Raw genomic sequence first — 22,603 nt, 5'->3', positions numbered from 1 at the left:
ATAGTCATGTTGTCCCAGAGGGCTGTTCTCTCCCTCCTTGGAGAGAGACTGCTGGGGATAAATTTAACCTGAGAGTCATCACACCTCAGGGGAAAGGAGGGGAGGCAAGGACTGACATAATCTTAGTCAATAGCAGGAATTGAGCCTGTGTGTTGGTGTTGCTCTACATTGAGAACTGAGTCATCCAGGAAACCAGCTCCAAAGGTAAAGTTACACAAGAACATAAGAAATGGGAGCAGCAGGAGGTCATGGTCTAGTGATACTATCACTGGACTGTTAATCCTGTGACCCAGATAATGTTCTGGGGACCCAGGTTCAATGGTGGAATTTGAATTATTTTTTTTTAAATCTGGAATTAAGAGTCTAATGATGACCATGAATCCATTGTCTATTGTTGGGAAAAATCCATCTGGTTCACTCGTGTCCTTTAGGGAAGGAAGCTACCATCCTTGCCTGGTCTGGCTCACATATGACTCCAGGTTCACAGCAAAGTGGTTGACTCTTACCTGCCCTCTGGGCAATAAATGCTGCCTAGTTAGTGATGCCCTCAATGCATAAAGGAGTAAAGGAGTTGATCACCTGGCCCCTCAAGCCTGCTCTGTCATTCAATGAGATCATGGCTGGCCTTTTCGTGGTCTCAGCTCCAGCTACCTGCCCACTCACCATAACCATTAATTCCTTTACTGTTCAAAAATCTATCTATCTTTGCCTTAAATATATTCAACAAGATAACCTCAACTGCTTCACTAGGCAAGAAATTCCACAGATTTACAACCCTTTACATGAAGAAGCTCCTCCTCAAGTGCTGCACTTGGAATATTGTGTGCAGTTCTGGTCCCCATATTTTGGGAAGGATGTGGAAGCATTTGAAAAGGTACAGAGGAGATTTACCAGGGTGTTGCCTGGTCTGGAGGGAAGGTCTTATGAGGAAAGGCTGAGAGACTTGAACCTGTCTCATTGGCAAGAAGAAGGCTAAGAGGGGATTTGATAGAGACATACAAGGTGATCAGAGGATTAGATAGGGTAGACAATGAAAGTCTTTTCCTTGGATGATGACATTAGCTTGTACGAGGGGCCATAACTACAAATTGAAGGGTGACAGATTTAAGACAGATGTCAGAGGCAGGTTTGTTACTCAGAGAATGGGAAGGCCCTGCCTGCCAATGTGATTAACTCAGCCACATTAGGGAGGTTTAAATAATCCTTGGATAAGCACTTGGATGATGATGGGATAGTGTAGGGGAATGGGCTTAGATTAGTTCATCGCAACAGCGAGGGCTGAAGGACCTGTTCTGTGCTGTATGATTCTCTGTTCTATATTCAACTCAATCTTAAGTCTACTCCCCCTTATTTTGAGGCTATGTTTCCACCCTCCCCCCCACCCCGCCCCCCCCCCCCCCCCCCCCCCCCCACCCCCCGCCGTTCTAGATTCACTCACCTTTGGAAACATCCTCCCTGCTTCTACCTTATCTATTCCCTTCATAATTTTATGTGTTTCTACAAGATTCCCCCCTCATTCTTCTAACCTCCAATGAGTACAGCCCCAGTCTATTCAATCTCTTTTCATAAGCCAACCCTCTCAACTCCGAAGTCAGCCTAGTGAACCTCCTCTGCACTCCTTTACCATTCCTAACAAGCCATAAGGCTGCTCTCCCATAGACTCATACAGCTCAGAAGCAGACCCTTCGGTCCAACCAGTCCACACCGAACATAATCTCAAACTAAACTAGTCCCACCTGCCTGCTCCTGGCCCTTATCCCTCCAAACCTTTCCTATTCATGGATTCATCCAAATGCCTTTTAAACAGTGTAATTGTACCCACATCCACCCCTTCCTCAGGAAGTTCATTCCACACATGAACTATCCTCTGCGTAAAAAAATTTGCCCCTCACAACTTTTTAAAATCTCTCTCCTCTCACCTTAAAAATGTGCCCCCTCGTCTGGAAGTCCCTCATTCTCGGGAAAAGACAATTACTATTATCTCTATCTATACCCATTACGTTTGGAGGTGCCAGTGCTGGACTGGGGTGTACAAAGTTAAAAATCATACAACACCAGGTTATAGTCCTACAGGTTTATTTAGAAGCACTAGCTTTCGGAGCGCTGCTCCTTCACCTGGTGGTTGTGGAGAATAAGATCGTAAAACACAGAATTTATAGCAAAAGGTTACAGTGTGATGTAACTGAAATTATATATTGCAAACAACCCTGGATTGTTTGTTAAATCTCTCATCCTTTAGAATGACCATGTTGGTTTCAGTTTGTTCACATGTAAATCCCAGAACCTTTTTAAAAGATACATTCTCAAGTGAACTTTAACAAGAGTGCCATGTCATCTCAGATAATGCCGTTATGATTTTCTAACCCTCTATAAGGTCACCCCTCAATCTCCTATAATCCAGAAAAAAAAATCCCAGCCTACCCATCCTTTCTTCATAACTCGAACCTTCCATACCCTGCAACATCCTGTTAAATCTCTTCTGAATCCTCTCCAGCTCAATCATACCCTTCCTATAATTGTCACTGGAGACAGCTGGAGGTTTAACCTGCTGGAGGTCACCACTTCTCAGGGGAGGGGAGAGGTCCAGGAGTCAGCAATCCCCAGGACAAGAGTGACCACAATCCAGCAATCTTGAATTCGCTGTGAGGTTGCTCTGAAGGACGCTACACAAATGCAGGTTCTTCGCAATCATGAGTGTGAAAGGGGGACGGTGGTGTGATTCCATTGGATTTATGAATTTCTCCTCCCATGAGCAGTAATCCGAGCTGGGTTTGGTGGCATCGTTGGAGGGAGGGGATGGTAGGAAATTGAGCAATTGAGCGACCATGTGCTAGCGAATATATTCCAGGCGACAGCTGGAGGAGCCATGCCCCGGATCGCCTGGAATGCGGTAGACGGTGAGCGAACGGGACTTTTATGGAAACTTGCTACGGGGGAGACGTAATTTTACCCAAACGGCATTGAGCCTGGTCAAGTGGTGGTTCCAATCCGGTCCATGTAGCAGCTTCGCTCCCCTTTTGCTCTGAGAACTTCCGCGGATTAACCAGCTCGTCCAGAAGACCCATCCCTGAGAGGTTCTAAACTCATCCCCGGAGCAAGGTAAAGTCATTTTCAAACCAGAGGGAGAAACTGGGGATCTGTAATGCAGACTGGTTTGTTTGTGTACGAGAGGTGATGGAATAAGCATTAAAAGGCTGTTCACACATCTGTGTGTGTATGCTGGGGGGAGGGTATGGTCCTGGGGGGTGGTTACAGTGTGTAGGTGAGTGAGGATAGAAATCTCCTTGGGTTCTGTCTGGAGGAGTCTGTATCCCCCTGTCCCTCAGTGTGGAAGGGGAGAAAGCAGCAGCCCCAGTATCTAGCCCGCAGTTCCTGGACTGTACACTCTCTCACTCACAGTCTCACACTCAGTCACAGACACGCACTCATTCACACACACAGGCAGACACACTCATTCACACACACACACACACACAGGCAGACACACTCATTCACACACACACACAGGCAGACACAATCAGACACACAGTCACAGAATGACACACACACAGTAAGAGACACACACAGACACATGCAGTCAGAGACACACTCACAGACATACACACATATCAGAAACACACACCCACAGTCAGAGACACACACAGGCAGGAAGACACACTCTGACACAGACACACACCATAAAAATACACCCCTCCAGTCAAAGACACATATACACAGACTGACATACACACACTGAGGTACACACAGACATGCAGTCACACTCAAACACATGGAAATACACTCAGACACGAATACACACAAAAACAGACACAACAAAGACACAATTTTCTACAGACACCCGCACAGTCAGGAACAGACGATACTCGGCACACGGGAATACACACACACTCAGAGAGACGCACTTTATTTGAAAATTCTCATCTCTCGTCAGCAGCCCCACCGATCTGGTGTGTGGCACTTTGGAAACCTGCTGGGAGGGGTTAAAGTCCGGTCTTGAGGTTTCACCTCATTTCCCCCCCCCCCCCCCATCTCTGTTTTGAAGGGAATCCGACGAATTTCAGGGTTGGAGGTTGCTGCCCGCTATGTCCCATGTTCGGTTTGTGAGCTCGACCCAGCTCCTCGGCTTTCCCCGGTCGCTGATTGACAGCTCCACAACTCTCCTTCCCCAAGTCTCATGGAACGGCTTCGTTTATTGTACAAACTATCTTTGACTGAGTCTGCTCACTCCGAACTGAGACGCTCAATTTGAGCTATGCAAAATCAATGAAAAACGTGCATTTATGTAGCACCCTTCATGTCCCAAACAGTGTTAGGGTCAATTAAGGTTTTATTTTGAGTGTTATAATGTGGTACTCCACAAGCTCCCATTAACTAACACCATGTTATCCTGACCTGATCATCTGTTTTTACTTTAATGATTCTGGTTAAGGGATGGAAGTTAGCTAGGATACCCCACAGACCCATCCCCCCCAACCCCATTCCCCCATTCTCCTTTCAAGCAAGGCCACGGAGAAGACAGGACCTTGGTTTAATATCCCATTTCACAGCGAGCACTTCCGACAGTGTGGTACCCCCTCAGTGTGCCAGATTGGTGATGTGCCCAGAGGCAGGGTACTGGCAACCCAGCCAAGTAACAAGTGAAGACAGAAACATACAATCCAAGTGCAGATTGGTTTCGTTTTAACGTCTTTCTCGAATATCAGAGCTATTTTTGGCTGACTGGTTTCTGAAGATGTTTTGAAGTAATCGGAATGAGAATTAGCTTTATTGTCACGTACTCAAATGAGTTTACAAGTGGTGGCTTAAGGTGCCATCTTAGGTACAAAGGTCACTAAGTACAGTTTCGCTAGTTACAGAACTTAGAAAAATGGGGAAGTTAAGAAGTCCAGCATTGCGGGGTTTCAGAACAAATTATAAAACAGAGAAAAGAAAAACATTCAGAACAACACTCTTCCAACCCTGTCTATGCTGGCACCTAGCCTCTTGTCCGCACTGGGCCGTGACTTTAGACTGTACTGGGCTTTACCTCAAGGTTCACAAGGCCAAGGAGTAAAAGGAGGAGAATAAATAAATGCAATAACTATCAGCAAAGGGAAAGTGCTAGGGAGACTCATGGGGCTGAAGCTTGATAAATCCCATGGACCTGATGGGAGGTTTCCCAGAATATTAAAGGAGCACTGACTCCCACAACTACCTTCAGTACACCTCCTCTCACCCACCTTCCTGCAAACATGCTATCCCATATTCTCAATTCCCCCGCTTCCATTGCATCTGCTCCCAGGATGAGGCATTCTATTCCAGGACATCCCAGTATCCTCCTATTTGAGTGACCGTTGTTTCCCCTCCTTGGCAATTAAGAATGCCTTCAAATGCATTTCTTCCATCTCTCGCACTTCTGCCCTCAAACCCCCTCCCCAAAACAACAATAAGGATCGTCCCCTTAGTCCTCACATACCACCTCATCAACCTCCGATTCCAACGCATCATCCGCCAACATTTCCATCGACTACAACCAACAAAAAGATATTTCCTTCTCCACCCCTTTCAGCAGGGACTGTTCACTCCGCGATTCCCTCATCAACTTCATACTCCGCACCAACTTCTCCCCCACACCTTTCCCTGCAACTGCAAGAGGTGCAACACTTGTCCCCCCACCTCCCCTCTCACCTCCGTCTAAGGCCCCAAACAATCCTTCCAGATCCGTCAGAGATTCACCTGCACATCATCCAACCTGATCTATTGTATCCGTTGTTCCCGATGTGTTCTCTATAATCGAGGAGACCAAACGCAGACTCGGGGACAGATTTGTGGAGCATCTGTGCTCTGCACGCACCAACCAACCTGCCCTTCTGGTTGCCATCCATTTTAATTCCCCTCCCACCCAACCACTGGTGACATGTCCATCCTTGGCCTCCTCCACTGTCAGAGTGAGGCCAAATGGAAACTGGAGGAAATATACCTGATATTTCCCCTTGGGAGCTTAGGAACCAATGGCCTCAAAATCAACTTCACCAACTTCAAAATCCCTCCAACCCCAGCCTTATCCCATGTCCAGCCCTCCCCCTGCTCCTCGCCTCCCTGACCTGACCTGTCCCATCTTCCTATTCACCTCTCCGCTCGACCCCCTACCTGCATCCACCTATCACCATCCTACCTACCCTTACCTGAGCCCCACCCCCCTCCCCCCATTTACGTCTGGACTCCCTTCCCCTCCCCAGCGCTGACAAAGGGTTTTAGCCTGAAACGTTGACTTATCTGCTCCTCGGCTGCTGTCTGACCTGCTGTGCTTTTCCAGCTCCACATCTATCAACTCTGGCTACCCATACCTGCAGTCCTTACTGTCTCCTAACTACAGCGATAGTGGATACCTGGGTAATAGTCTCCCAGGAATCCTTAGATTCTGGAAGAGTCCCAGATGACTGGAAAACTCCAGTGTAACACCTCTATTTATAAAGGGAAGGATGCAAAAAGCAGATAACAATGGTCCAGTTAGCTTATTATGCTATTGTATAAATATTAAGAGTTCATTATAAAAGCTGTAAATGACAGAGCATTTAAAAATACAGATTGCTCTGCGAGTGCACATTTCGTTAACAGGAATTCGCTGCAATGTGATTAATGAATTGGGCACACAATTTCTAACATGCAAACTTTTAAAACGTGTGTTGGCTGTAGTGCAATTACATCTCCAACACTTTAAGCGCTGTTGCTAAAGCGCGATTTGTCAAAACACAGGGTTATACAAGAATGCAGCCATCATGTTGTAGAAGAACTATCTCTACATAATATTACCAAGCAGTGTCAGCATGGCTTCACCAAACAGAGGAGGAATCATGTCTGACACATTTACTAGAATTCTTTGAGGAGGTAATAAGTAGGTTACATAATGGAGAAGGAGTTGATGTAATATATTTAGATTTTCAGAAGGTGTTTGATAAGGTACTGCACGTTAGCGACTTAATATGATAAGAGCCATTATGTTGGAGGCGGTGTATTAGCAAGGAGAGAGGATTGGTTATCTAATAGAAGGAAGAGGGTTGAGACAGGAGGCATTTTCAGAATGGCAACCCGGAATAGTGGACTCCCACAGGGGTCAGAGCTAGGTCACAATTGTGTACAATATATATTAATGACTTGGATGAGGTAAGTGATTATTGTTGTCTTATTTGCAATGATAAAAACAAGTGGAATGCAAGTGATTAGGATAACACAGGTTCTGCAGAGGGATGTAGACAGATTATGTGAATGGGTAGAAGTCTTAGCAAGTGGAATATAATGTGGCAAAATATGAAGTTATGCACTTTGACAGGAAGAATAGAGACACTGAATATTATTTAAGTGGAGAAAGACTGCAGACAGCTACAGAATGAAGGGATTTGGAAGTCTTTGTGCATGAATCACAATAAGCTAACACTCAGGTCCAGTATGTAATAGGAAAGGTAAATGGAATGTTGGCCTTCATTTCAATGGCAATAGAGGACAAAAATTTGCCAAAACAAGTCAGACCAGAGGTGGAAAACTGTTAGCAGTTTTGACCCTTATCTAAGGAAGACTATCTTGGCAACGGAGACAGTTCAGAGAAGGTTCACTGGGCTGATATGAGGTATGGAGGAACTGTCTTACGAAGAGAGATAGAGAGAGGTTGGCCCTGTACTCATTGGAATATAGAAAAATGAAAGGCAACCTTATTGAAACATAAAACATTCTTAAGGGACTTGACAGGGTAGATGCAGAATTGTTCTTTCCTCTTGTGGGAAAGTCTAGGACCAGACGGCATAATAAAGCATTGTCCATTTAAGACAGAGATGAGGAGGAATTTCTTCTCTGGGAGAGCAGTGAACCTGCGGAATTGTGTACCACAGAGAGGGCTGTCAAGGCTGGATCATTAAGAATACTCAAGGCTGAGTTAGATAGATTTTTAATCAGTGAGATAATCAAGGATTAAGGGGAAACGGCAGGAAAGTGGAGTTGAGGATTATCAGATCAGCCATGATCCCAGTGAATGGCAGACCAGGCTTGATGGGCTGAACGGCCTACTTTTTCTCCAACCTATAATGGACCTGGGAAACTAGATTTTGGAGAAAAGTCCTGATCATTTTCTTTGAAGTGGTTCTGGGTTAAGACTCCTGAGAAGGCAGTCCATCAGATCTCACCATGTTTTTTAATTGAAGCTGTGCTGCTTACAGCCTTTTGATGTACAAAATTGTTCTAACAACAACTTGGACTTGTTCGGCACCTGTTATTACAAACATACAAAACTGGCATGGAGGGAAAGGCTAGCTTGTCCATCCAACCTGTCCCTGTTCCGGGGCCATTGTGGCTAAATTCTCTCTATTCATTGGCTCCCACACATCCACTCAGGTTCCAGCTCATAACCAAAAACAGTGGGGAAAGCCAGGCTTGATAAAGAGGGTAAATTACTCTGCAAGTTCCTCTTCAACCTCCTCAGGGAATCAGGACTTGACCTATGGATCAGATGTTACCTTTAACGTAGAGGGGATAATCCAAGGTACTACATAACAACATTGTCAAAGATAATTTCACTGGTTCCATACTGAGGTAGGTGACTAAGTGTTTGGTTTAAACTGTATCCAAACGAGGAGAGAGTGGTTGGATGGTGGAGTTGTTAATGATGGGAATTCAAAACCTTTTGACCTGGATGGCATAGCCACCAGTGATGGGCTGAAGGATGCTGAAGATGTACTGAGGTTAGATTTGAAGAAATGTTGCAATCTTTGGGAGGGTTGCAGGTCTAGAGGAGGTTACAGAATCGAGGGGAGGCCACAAAGCGAATTGAACATTAAGGTAAGAATTTTAAACCTGAGGTCTCACCGGACTGAAAGCACAGGGGGATGGGACAATGAAACCTGGCCCAGTGAGAATTGGGACTGACTCAGGTCTACAGACAGTGAAGGTTAGAGTCCGGTCAGGAGCGCATTGGTCTGGTCAAGTCTGGAGAGAACAAAAACATAATTATGGGTTTCAGGTGAAAAGAGGCAAGACAGAGACAAGAGATAGGAGGGAGGAATAAGTGCTTAGCAGTGGAGGGAAATCTTGGGAAGGTGTGCATGAAATCATAGCAATTCTTGGGAGATGCCTCAGGAAAATTTCTGTGATAATCTCTGTGATATAAATAGATGCTCTGAATATTTCATTAGCTGACCAGCAGTGACATCCCTCAGTGCATAGAAAAAGAGAAACAATTGAGTTGCAATTGCTTGTAATACACATTTGTTACCAGTACAGTTACTTGAAGTACATTGAGGAGCGCAGGAGGGAATGCCAGGTGCAGCACTAGGCATACCTGAAAATGAGGTGCCAACCTGGTGAAGCTACCAAACAGGACTATTTCCGTGCCAAACAGCATTAGCAAGTGATTGTTAGAGATCAGATCTAAGCTCTGCAGACCTACCACATCAGTTGTGAATGGTAGCAGACAATTAAACAACTCACTGGAGGAGGAGGAGGCTCCACAAATATCCCCATCCTCAACGATGGAGGAACCTAACACATCAGTGCGAAAGATAAGGCTGAAGCATTCACAACAATCTTCAGCCAGAAGTGCCAAATGATTGATCTACCTCAGTCTCCTCCAGTGGTCCCCAGTATCATACATAACAGGATTCAGCCAATTCGATTCACTCCACGTGATATCAAGAAATGATTGGAGACACTGGATACTGCAAAGGCTTTGGTTCCTGACAATATTCAAGCAATAGTACTGAAGACTTCTGCACCAGAACTTGCTGCTCCCCTAGCTTAGCTATTCCAGTACAGTTACAACACTGGCATCTACCTGACAATGGGGAAATTTGCCCAGTTATGTCCTGTACGTAAAACAGTAGGGTAAATCCAACCCAATGAATTACTGCCTTATCAGTCTCCTATCAATCATCAGTAAACTGATGGAGGGTGTCATCATCAGTGCTATTAACACAGAACATTACAGTGCAGTACAGACCCTTCAGCCCTCGATGTTGCACTGATTAAGCAGCACCTGCTCAGCAGTAACCTGCCCAGTGATGCCCTGTTTGGGTTCTGCCAGGGCCACTCAGCTCCTGCCCTCTTACAGCCTTGGTTCAAACATGGACAAAAGAGCTGAATTCCAGAGGGGAGATTGACAGCCCTGACATCAAGGCTATATTTGACCGAGTGTGGCATCAAGGAGCCCTCGCAAAACTGGCTGTTGCTGGTCAATCATCTCTGCTCCAGGACATTTCCCAGGAGTTTCTCTGGGTAGTGTTTTCTCTTGGCTTAGCCATCTTCAGCTTATTCACCAATGACCTTCCCTCCATGAGGATGTTTGATGATAATTACACAATGTTCAGCACCGTTCATGATTCCTCAGAGACTGAAGTAGTCTGTGTCCAAAAGCAGCAAGTCCTGGACAATATCCAGCTGCCAAAAAGTGGCAAGTAATATTCACACCACACAAATGCTAAGAAATGACCATCTCCGACAAGAGAGAATCAAACAGTCACCCCTTGACAATCAATGGCGTTACCATTACTAAATCCCCACTATCAATTATCTGGTGGTTATCATTGATCAGAAGCTGAACTGGATCTAGAAATGTGACAGTGAGTAACTCATCTCCTGACTTCCCAAAGCCTGTCCATTATCTACAAGTCGTAAGTCATGCATGTGATTGAATACTCCCCACTTGCCTGGATGGGTGCAGCTCCAACAACAGTCAAGGAGTTTGACACCATCCAGGATAAAACAGCCCACTTGATTGTCTCCACATGACAAACATCCACTTCCTCCATCACCAATGCTCAGTAGCAGCAATGTGTACCACCTACAAGATGAACTACAGACGTTCATCAAGGGTCCTTGGACAGCATCTTTCAAACCCCTGACCACTTCCACCTGGAAGGACAAGGGCAGCAGGTACATGAGGGCACCATCACACAAACATTTCTCTCCAAGCCATTCACCTTCCTGAATTGGAAATATATCAGCTTTCCTTCACTGTCACTGTCAAAATCCTGGAATTCCCTCCCTAATGGCTTTGTGGGTCAACCCACAGCAGGTGGACAGCAGCGGTTCAAGAAGGCAGCTCACCCCCACCTTCTCAAGGGGCAACTAGGGATGGGCAATAAATGCTGGCCCAACCAGTGACACCCACATCCCATAAACAAATTTTTTAAAATATTTATAATGACAAAAGAATTGAAGGTATGTCCATAGAAAGGAATGTGGAAAGAAGTAAGTGGTATTTGTAAATAGGTGTGCCAGAGAAAAGATGGTCTCCACTGAGGTATAATAAAGGAATTACTCAGGACATATTGGAGTAAAGAATGACCAGAGTCTTGGTACTAGTTAGTTAGAAAGCTAATTGGAATAGTGTATGCAGGTTGCAAAGAGCAAGATAGGTCCAAAAATGAAATCTGTCCGGTACTGTACATCTAGAGTCATACAGTACGGAAACAGACTATTTCATCCAACTCTTCCATGTCGACCATGTTTCCCAAATTGTACTAGTCCCACTTGCTCGCATTTGGCCCATATCCCTCTAAACCTTTCCTATTCATGTACCTGTCCAAACATTTTTTAAATGTTATAACTGTACCTGCATCCACACTTTGTATACCTGTTCATTTCATGTACGCATCACCCTCTAAGTGAAAAAAATGACCCTCAGGTCCCTTCTAAAACTTTCTCCCCTCACCTTAAAAATATGCTCTCTAGGTTTGAACTCCCTGACCCCAGGGAAAAGACTTTGCTATTCATTTTATCAATGCCCCTCATAATTTTATAAACCTCCATAAGGTCACCCCTAAACATCCTACGCTCCAGTGAAAAAAACAGCCCAGCCTATCCAGCCTCTCATAGAACATAGAACATAGAACAATACAGCACAGAACAGGCCCTTCGGCCCACGATGTTGTGCTGAACATTTGTCCTAGCTTAAGCTCTTCTTATAACTCAAACCCTCCAGCCCTGGCAACATGCTTGTAAATCTCTTCTGAACCCTCTCCAACCATCATTTTCCTGCCATCTTATGTTCACACCCAAATCTACAGTTCCAGTGAGTGAAAGCTTTCCCATTTATTAATGAAAGCATATCTTCTGCCAGGCTCATAACTTCAAAAGCAGATTGGCAGTTTTTGGCACCAAATTCTTAAGAACCTTATTGTTCCTATGCACCCATACCTTATATGAGTAGTCAATGAATGTGAAGTTTACTTGTCCCAGTAAGCTGGTTTGTTTGAACCTTCTGTGATGTACAACACTGTTTTAATCTGGACTGGGCTGTTCATTTATAAGTGCAAATTTTAGTGTGTTACCTAAAGTATGTTTTGCAACAGAGCAGTGCTTTTCACTGTTCCTTTGCAGATCTTTTTGCAAAATTTGTTTAACTTTTATGTTGAACAGGAACACTGTGCATTAAAGACTGTTACCGCTCATCAAACGCAAGCCAGTCACCACAGCTCTTAAAAGATTTGCGTTTTGAGGTCCCTCTTGCAAAGCTCAACTTGAAAAAAATGAGGAACTGGCATTCACATAGCAGCTATCACACTCGGTAAAAACAAACTACTGCAGACGTTAGACATCTGAGCAGTAGCGGGAGAATCTCAGCAGGTCTGGCAGCATCTGTAGAGAGAGAGAGGAACAGAGTTTTTTTTTTGGGTCCAGCGACTATTTTTCAGAACTAGTATTTACATAGCAACTATCACACATCTTGAGATGTGCCAAGGAGGTTGCTTTATAGGCAAATATGGCAGCCATTTTGTGCACAGCATTGTTCCACAAAATGACTGGGTAATCTGTTATTGGTGGATTGATTTGAGGTATAAATGTTGGCCAGATAATTCTCTGTTTGTGATAAAAACCGAAGTAACTGCGGATGCTGGAAATCAGAAACAAAAACAGAAATTGCTGGAAAAGCTCAGCAGGTCTGGCAGCATCTGTGCAGAGAAATCGGATTGAGTGGCCCTTCCTCAGAACTCAAACTCTCCATTTTTGATGTTGGTCAAAGGATAAATATTGGACAGGACACTAGGGAGAGTTTCTCTGCTGTTCTCCCAATTGTATTGGGCAAGAAACTCCAATCATTGATATTACCTCAGGCAGTGCTACACTCCCCTGGTACTATGTAGTCGGTGTTAGTCCTGAATTCTGTGTAGAAGACTCTGACTTGGAGGTCCACAGAATTAAGGCAACCTTTAATTGATCTATATGACCTGCTGATTCAAGGTATAATTGCAGATCTGTGCGTACATTAGCTTATCTCAAAAGCTGGCACACAGACCAGAGCTGGATTTAGTGGAAAAGAGGAAGGGATTCCCACTGACATCTGATGGACAGTAAACCTACTCAGATGTCAATTGAGGACATGGTTGCAGTGGACTGTGATGCCTTTCCAGTCAAGTAAGCTGCTGAAACACAACGCCTAGGCTCATAGATACATAAAAGTCACTAGGAAATGTGTGGGGGATACGGGAGGAGCTCTGAGGACTGATTCTATAACCAAAAAACCCGAGGAGAAGTGGGGGTTGGTATATTATTTTTCATTCTCAGGATGTGGGCATCATTGTCCAGGCCAGTACTCATTGCCCATCCCTAATTGCCCATAGGACTTTTAAGAGTCAACCACATTGCTGTGAGTCTGGAGTCACATGTAGGCCAGACCAGGCAAGGATGGCAGTTTTCTTCCCTAAAGGACATTAGTGAACCCGATGGGACTTTCTTGACAAGTGATAATGATTTCATCATTAGACACCTAATTCCAGATTTTTTATTAAATTTAAATTCCACCATCTGCCGTGGCGGGATTCAAATCCTGGTCCCCAGAGCCTTTCTGGCTTGATAGTTTAGCAATAATACAATAAGGCCATCATCTGCCCATTGCTAATCACAAAGTGATGGACCTCTTGCCAAAATGTTGAACGTTCCAGCTAAACTTTAATCTGATGTGTCTGAGAAGAGAGCTGAAAATGTGCTGCTGGAAGAGCGCAGCAGGTCAGGCAGCTTCCAGGGAACAGGAGAATCGACGTTTTGGGCATAAGCCCTTCTTCAGGAATGAGGAAAGTTTGTCCAGCAGGCTAAGATAAAAGGTAGGGAGGAGGGACTTGGGGGAGGGGGCGTCGGAAATGTGACAGGTGGAAAGAGGTCAAGGTGAGGGTGATAGGTCAGACTGGGGTGGGGTCGGAGAGGTCAGGAAGAAGATTGCAGGTTAGGAAGGCGGTGCAGAATTCGATGGATTTGACTGAAACAAGGTGGGGGGAGGGGAAATGAGGAAACTGGTGAAATCCGAGATCATCCCTTGTGGTTGGAGGGTTCCTAGGCGGAAGATGAGGCGCTCTTCCTCCAACTGTCGTGTTATTGTGGTCTGGCGATGGAGGAGTCCAAAGACCTGCATATCCTTGGTGGAGTGGGAGGGGGAGTTAAGGTGTTGAGCCACAGGGTGGTTGGGTTGGTTGGTCCGGGTGTCCCAGAGGTGTTCTCTGAAATGCTCCGCAAGTAGGCGGCCTGTCTCCCCAATATAGAGGAGGCCACATCGGGTGCAGAGGATGCAATAGATGATGTGTGTGGAGGTGCAGGTGAATCTGTGGCGGATATGGAAGTTTCCTTTGGGGCCTTGGAGGGAGGTGAGGGGGGAGGTGTGGGCGCAAGTCTTGCACCTCCTGCGGTTGCAGGGGAAGGTGCCGGGAGTGGAGGTTGGGTTGGTGGGGGGTGTGGATCTGACGAGGGAGTCATGGAGGGAGTGGTCTTGACCTCTCCGTCCCCACCCCAGTCTGACCTATCACCCTCACCTTGACCTCTTTCCACCTATCACATTTCCGACGCCCCTCCCCCAAGTCCCTCCTCCCTACCTTTTATCTTAGCCTGCTGGACAAACTTTCCTCATTCCTGAAGAAGGGCTTATGCCCGAAATGTCGATTCTCCTGTTCCCTGGATGCTGCCTGACCTGCTGCGCTCTTCCAGCAACACATTTTTAGCTCTGATCTCCAGCATCTGCAGACCTCACTTTCTCCTGTCTGAGAAGAGACTCCAACAACCATTTTAATTCATGGATGGGATATATTGGCTTGGCCAGCATTTATTACCTATCCCTAATTGCCCACATTGCTGTGGGTCTGGAGTCACATGTAGGCCAGACCAGGTAAGGACGGTTCTGGAGAAAGGTCACTGGACTCAAAACGTTAACTCTGTTTCTCTCTCCACAGATGTTGCCCGAGCTGCTGAGTTTCTCCAGCAATTTCTGTTTTTGGTCCTTTCAGATCTCTAGCAACCGCAGTTCTTTGTTTTATTATAAGGATGGTAAATTTCCTTCCCCAAAGGACATTATTGGATCAGATGGTTTTTTAGAAGTAACTAACAATGGTCACATGGTTACCATTAGACCAGATTTTAATTGAGTTCCAGTTTCAGCATCTGGGATCAAATTCATGTCTCCACCACATTAGAATAAAGGCAAAACACCATGGATGCTGGGAAATCTCAAACAAACACAGAAAACGTTGGGGAAGCTCAACAGATCTGGCAGCGTTCGAGGAGAGAAAACAAAGTTAATGTTTCAAATCCAGTTCAGATCCAATTTGACTTAGAGCTGAACTGAAGAAGAGTTGTATCAGACTCAAAGGTGTTTCTCTCTCCAAACTCTCCACCAGACCTACTGAGTTTCTCCAGTATTCTCTGTATTTGTCTCCAAAACATTAGCCTGGAGTTCCGGGTTACCATTACATCACCAGCTCCCATTTAACTTACACTTGTCTAGTGCCCCCCAATGTAAAACATCCCAAAATGCTGCTCGGGCATATAATCAGACAGCATTTGTTACTGGGCCATTTTAGGAGATAGCAGGATGGTTGAACGAATTCCTTTGCTAAAGAGACAGGTTTTGAGGAGCATATGAAAGGAGGAAGGTAGAGAGCTTGTGAGACATTGAGAGAGAATTCCAGATCTGAGGGCTGAAGCAGCTCAAAGCATGGTCACTAATGGAAGGGAGAAAGAAATTGGGTATGTTCAGAATTGGAGGAATGCAGAGTTCTTGATGGCTTGTAGGGCTGGACGAGGTTACAAACATCAGGAGGGCTGAGCCAATAGAGGAACATTCACAAGAGGGCAAGAATTTTAATGTTAAAGTATCAGTGGACAAGGAGCCAAAATGTGAAACAAATGTTACGTTCCTGAAAACAAACATTTGTAAATAATCTGCTGACGTCTTATGACTTTGTTGCTCATTTAAGTTGACTGGTGTCATGAGAGAAATGAATAGCAGCAATGTCAGGTCCCAATCTGTATCAGGGTCAACATTCCTATTAGACACATGTCACTGCCCTTCTCCATCAGCTTTCCAGAATAGTCTGTGTGTCTGAATATAATTCTGTTAGACACGATCAGTTAACTGACATGTCAGGAAATCTTGACTTTCAGCTGTGCACGTTACTCTGATGTTTTATTGACGTGAAGCCCGTAATCATTTTAAATTGAGTTCATGTTCTGATTAAAAGTAAATCTAAAGGGAATATCAATCTGCACTGGTAATAGGGTACTTCAGATAGATTCCAGACCATTGGTCTTTCTAACAAGGCACTCAGATGTTAGGGGAATTAGACCTTGTGTGTAAAGGACAGCATTGTTCAGGGTGTAATTGAACTGGTTGGCTGGTCTGAATTAGAAGTTTTTTTTATTTTCTGTAGTTTTACAGAGTTAGAAACTTTCACAAATGGATAGAAAAGTTAACCTCTTGATCTTGTCTTATGCTTTATTATAGGGCTTTTGCCCGATACATCGATTTTCCTGCTCCTTGGATGCTGCCTGACCTGCTGTGCTTTTCCAGCACCACTCTAATCCAGACTTATGCTTTATTATACCCTATCTCCATTTACATGCCAGGGTTCTGTAACTCTCAAATCATGAAACAAGATTTGTTAATCTTATAGAGTCATACAGCACGGAAACAGACCCTTCAACTCGTCCACACCAACCAGAAATTGCAATTTGACCTCGTCTCATTTGATAACATTTGGCCCATATCCCTCTAAACCCTTCCTATTTATATATCCATCCGGATACCTTGTAAATGTTGTAGATACTTCCTCTGTCAGCTCATTCCATACAAGCACTACGCCTCAGTTCCCTTTCCTTTCTCACCTTAAACCTATGCCATCTTTTGGACTTACCCACCCAAGGAAAAAGACCTTGGTTATTCACTCTATCCATGCCCCTCATGATTTTATAAATCTCTATAAGGTCACTCCTCAGCCTCTCTTATTCCAAGGGAAAAGCCCCAGCTTATTCAGCCTCTCGCTATAGCTCAAACCCTCCAACCCTGGCAATATCCTTGTAAATCTTTTCTGCACCCTCTCAAGTTTAACAACATTCTTCCTATAGAATGACAACTAGACTTTTAGCATTCTTAAAGTTGCCTCACCAATGCCCTGTACAGCCACAACAAGACCTTGCAACTCCTACACTCAGTATTCTGACCAATGAAGAAAAGTGTACCAAACACTTTCTTCACCAATGTGCAGCTTCAGCAAGTAATCAGGAAAGCGAATAAAATGTTATGGTTTATTGCAAGAGTAGGGAGGTTATGCTTTGGAAACATCGATTTTCCTGCTCCTCGGATGCTGCCTGACATGCTGTGCTTTTCCAGCACCACTCTAATCTAGACTCTGGTTTCTAGCATCTGCAGTCCTCACTTTCGCCTATGCTTTGGATATGCAGACCATTGGTGAGACTGTATCTGGAATACTGTGTACAGAACTGGTCAGCGTACTTACAGAAGGATAGTAACGCAATGGAAGCAGTCCAGAGAAAGTTTACTAGATCAATTTATGAAATGAGTGGGTTTCCTTATGAGAAAAGTCTAGGTCTGTATCCTCTGGAGCTTAGAAGATTCAGAGATTACTTAAGTAAAACATATCAGATCCTGAGGGGACTTGACCGGGGGATGTCAAAGGGGTGTTTCATTTTGTGGAAGAATCTAGAATTAGGGTCATAGTTTAAAAATAGAAAGGTGATTATTTAAAATAGCGATGAGTATTTTGGCTGGTCAGGGGCAAGTAACATTTACGCCACATAAGTGCTTGACAATGACTATCTTCAACCATTTCCTCTTGATATTCAATAACCATCATTGACTCCCCACTGTCAACACCCTGGTGGTTACCATGGACCAGAACATTAATTCAACTGGCCATATAAATCCTATGCCTACAAGAACATGTCAGAGGCTGAGAATTCTGGAGAAAGTAATTTCCCAAAGTTCTGCAAAGTGCAAGTCAGGGATGTGATACTTCTTTGAATGAGAGCAATTTCAACAACACTCAAGGAGCTTGACGTCCGACAAGATGTAACAGTCCTCTCCATTCACCTTCTTAAACTCCTCCCCTGGCAAATAGCGTTATTCAAGATACACTGTAGAAACTTGTCAAGAGGCTTCCAGTGGCACCTTCCAGATCCACAAACTTTATTGCCTGGAAGAACAAGGACAGCAGGTACATGGGAACACCATCGCCTGCAAGTTCCCCTCCAAGCCATACACCTTCCTGACTTGAAAATATATCGCTAAATATATTGTTTCCTGGTCTGAATTGTGAAACAATATGGGTGTACCTACACCACATTGGCAGCAATGTTTGAAAAAATGCCTTATGAAGATCTTTGTAAGGGCAATTAAGGATGAACAACAAATCCTGGCCTTGCCTGCGTTGCCTACATTTCATGAACAGCTTAGAAAATGAAAGAACTGTAGAATTAACACTGGCCAAAAATATAAAGGAGGATAGTAAAAGCTTTTTTAGGTATGTGAAAGGGAAAAAAATGGTTAAGACTAAAATTGGGCCTTTAAAGACAGAAACAGGGGAATATATTATGGGGAACAAAGAAATAGCAGAAGAATTGAATTGGTACTTCAGATCTGTGTTCACTGGGGAAGACACAAACAATCTCCCTGAGGTAACAGTGGCTGAAGGACCTGAACTGAAGGGAATTTATATTTGCCAGGAATTGGTGTTGGAGAGTCTGTTAGGTCTGAAGGCTGATAAGTCCCCGGGGCCTGATGGTCTACATCCCAGGGTACTGAAGGAGGTGGCTCGAGAAATCGTGGATGCATTGGTGATTATTTTCCAGAGTTCGATAGATTCGGGATCAGTTCCTGCGGATTGGAGGGTGGCTAATGTTGTCCCACTTTTTAAGAAAGGAGCGAGAGAGAAAGCAGGAAATTATAGGAAATTTTTGGGCGGCACGGTGGCACAGTGGTTAGCACTGCTGCCTCGCAGCGCCAGAGACCCGGGTTCAATTCCCGCCTCAGGCGACTGACTGTGTGGAGTTTGCACATTCTCCCCGTGTCTGCGTGGGTTTCCTCCGGGTGCTCCGGTTTGCTCCCACACTCCAAAGATGTGCAAGTCAGGTGAATTGGCCATGCTAAATTGCCCGTAGTGTTAGGTAAAGGGGTAAATGTAGGGGTATGGGTGGGTTACGCTTCGGTGGGTCGATGTGGACTTGTTGGGCCGAAGGGCCTGTTTCCACACTGTAAGTAATCTAATCTAATCTAATCTAATAGACCAGTTAGTCTGACATCAGTGGTGGGAAAGATGCTGGAGTCAATTATAAAGGATGAAATTACAACACATCTGGATGGCAGTAACAGGATAGGTCAGAGTCAGCATGGATTTATGAAGGGGAAATCATGCTTGACTAATCTTCTGGAATTTTTTGAAGATGTAACTCTGAAGATGGACAAGGGAGATCCAGTGGATGTTGTGCACCTGGACTTTCAGAAAGCCTTTGATAAAGTCCCACATAGGAGGTTAGTGAACAAAATTAGGGCGCATGGTATTGGGGGCAAAGTACTGACTTGGATTGAAAATTGGTTGGTTGACAGGAAACAAAGAGTAGTGATAAACGGCTCCCTTTTGGAATGGCAGGCAGTGACCAGTGGCGTACCGCAGGGTTCAGTGCTGGGACCGTAGCTTTTTACAATATATATTAATGATATAGAAGATGGTATTAGCAATAACATTAGCAAATTTGATGATACAAAGCTGGGTGGCAGGGTGAAATGTGAGGAGGATGTTAGGAGATTACAGGGTGACCTGGACAGGTTAGGTGAGTGGACAGATGCATGGCAGATGCAGTTTAATGTGGATAAATGTATGGTTATCCACTTTGGTGGCAAGAACAGGAAGGCAGATTACTACCTAAATAGAGTCAAGTTAGGTAAAGGGGCAGTACAAAGAGATCTGGGTGTTCTTGTACACCAGTCAATGAAGGCAAGCATGCAGGTACAGCAGGTAGTGAAGAAAGCTAATAGCATGCTGGCCTTCATAACAAGAGGGATTGAGTATAAAAGCAGAGAGGTTCTTCTGCAGCTATACAGGGCCCTGGTGAGACTGCACCTGGAATATTGTGTGCAGTTCTGGTCTCCAAATTTGAGGAAAGACATTTGGCTATTGAGGGAGTGCAGCGTGGGTTCACGAGGTCAATTCCTGGAATGGCGGGACTATGTTATGTTGAAAGATTGGAGCGACTGGGCTTGTATACCCTTGAGTTTAGAAGACTGAGAGGGGATCTGATTGAGACATATAAGATTATTAAAGGATTGGATACTCTGGAGGCAGGAAACATTTTTCCGCTGATGGGTGAGTCCCGAACCAGAGGACACAGCTTAAAAATACGGGGTAGACCATTTAGGACAGAGATGAGGAGAAACTTCTTCACCCAGAAAGTGGTGAGTGTGTAGAATGCTCTGCCCCAGAAGGCAGTGGAGGCCCAATCTCTGGATTTGTTTAAGAAAGAGTTGGATAGAGCTCGCAAGGATAGTGGAATCAAGGGTTATGGAGATAAAGCAGGAACAGGATACTGATTGAGGATGATCAGCCATGATCATAATGAATGGTGGTGCAGGCTCGAAGGTCAGAATGGCCTACTCCTGCACCTATTGTCTATTGTGTGCAGATATGATTGCATTAGGAGCAGTTCAGACAAGATTCACTTGACTCATTCCTGGAATGAAGGATTTATCTTATGAAGAAAGATTGAACAGGTTGGTCCTGTACCATTGGAGTTTAGAAAAATGAGAGATAATTTTATTGAAATATAATCTGAGGGGACTTGACAGGGCGAGTAATATTTTCTCTTTTGGGGGAAGACTAGGACTCGGGGAAACAGCTTGAGAGTAAAGCATCTGTCCTTTAAGATGAAGATGAGGAGAATCATTTCTCTCCGAGACCATAAAGATAGGTGCAGAAACCAACCATTCAGTCCATTCAATGAGATTATGGCTGACCATATCATTTTCAAGTCTACATTCCTATGTTTTCCCCACAAACCTTGATTTCCTTCCTGATTAAAAATCAGGCCACCTCACCCTTAAATATACTTAAAGCCCCATCCTCAATAATCATTTTGTGGCAAAGAATTCCACACATTTGGGTTGTTTATCCGTGGAATTCTGTTCCCCAGCAATCAATGGGGGCTGAGCAACTCATTGATTTTATTTGAGCTTGAGTGAGATTTTTGATAGACAATAGTTTTGGATTATGGGGAGGGGGTAGACAGATGAGAGTGGATGCTGTGGTTCTGATGAGAGTGGAGTTGAGACCAGAACTAAATGTCTGACAGAGAAAGTCAAACTTATTCACCAAGTCTGCACCCCCCCTCCCCCTCCCCCAAACCCCTAATGTCTGTGTCTAATGACTCTACACCAGTCATCTCTCTCTAATGAGAGAACGGCCCTTAGGTCTGGTTGGATATAGCAACTTTCACGTTTAATGTCTAGACACTGTAATTATCCCCTGCAGCAGCCACGTATTTGGTATCTGATGATGGAACAGTGAGGCAACGACCCTCTTGAACAGTATTAACCCTTGAGTGCCTTTAACATCAGGTGAACACTTCAGTGTTCAAGAACTGTGAGGTGATTTTCCCCCCTTCAGGGGCCGGTGATGCTAGGCCTCAGTACTTTCCCTGTCTCTTGCCTCCTCAGTGCTCAGCAACTCTGGGATAGACCTGGGTCAAATTAATTGCAATCCAATGTGCCAGGCTAGAAAAGAATTTGTGTCCAGGTTAGTTGAGGGCTACAATTATTTTGCTTTAGTTTCGATTGGCTGACTGATACTTTGCACTGAGACTTGCAAGATTCATTAAGTTGGTGAAAGTGCCTCCCTGTGTCAATGTCATGGCTGACAGTCCATAACATCATAAGATAAAGGAGCAAAATTAGGCCATTCAATTCATTATTTCTCTATTTTCTAACTTATTCCTGTATTTTGCAAAACTGGACTTTTTATCTCTTTATTTTTCTATATTTTTCCCTAAGATCTTGTACTGAAGGACTGTAGCTAGGTATCTTTATACCTAGGATGACATTATAAGTGAGAATTTGTAAACTTTCATTGTATTCACCTGAGAATGTGTGATAATGAAGCTAATTTAACCATTTAACCCCATTCAGCCCATTGAGTCCGCTCTGCCATATGATCATGGCTGACATATTTCTCAACCCCATTCTCCTGCCTTCTCTCCATAACCTTTTCTCTTACTAATCAAGAACCTATCTATCTCTGTCTTAAATACAGTCAAAGACTTGGCCTCCACGGCCCTCTGCAGCAATGATAGAGGTTACAGAGGTGAGGGTATAAGG

The 22,603-nt window shown here is 44.5% G+C and overlaps 1 protein-coding gene across 7 annotated transcripts in view; it reads left to right on the top strand.

The window, feature by feature from the left end:
* The first annotated feature begins 2,876 nt into the window (after positions 1-2,876).
* Positions 2,877-22,603, top strand: part of nexn (nexilin (F actin binding protein)) — a 127,945-nt gene continuing 108,218 nt past the window's right edge. For 5 of the 7 annotated variants that reach the window (XM_087990410.1, XM_043698696.2, XM_043698700.2 and 2 more), the window contains exon 1: positions 2,877-3,099. The gene's annotated coding sequence lies outside the window, so the exon portion shown is untranslated. Of the gene's footprint in view, positions 3,100-8,449; positions 8,560-22,603 lie in introns of all 7 variants that reach the window. The other 2 variants (XM_087990408.1, XM_043698697.2) reach the window with 2 other exon arrangements.

The sequence above is a fragment of the Chiloscyllium plagiosum genome, unplaced genomic scaffold (assembly GCF_037043375.1).
Source record: "Chiloscyllium plagiosum isolate Xiang-an unplaced genomic scaffold, Cpla_swu_hap1 HiC_scaffold_9, whole genome shotgun sequence".
NCBI lineage: Eukaryota > Metazoa > Chordata > Chondrichthyes > Orectolobiformes > Hemiscylliidae > Chiloscyllium > Chiloscyllium plagiosum.
This window is presented reverse-complemented; position numbering and strand designations above follow the sequence as displayed.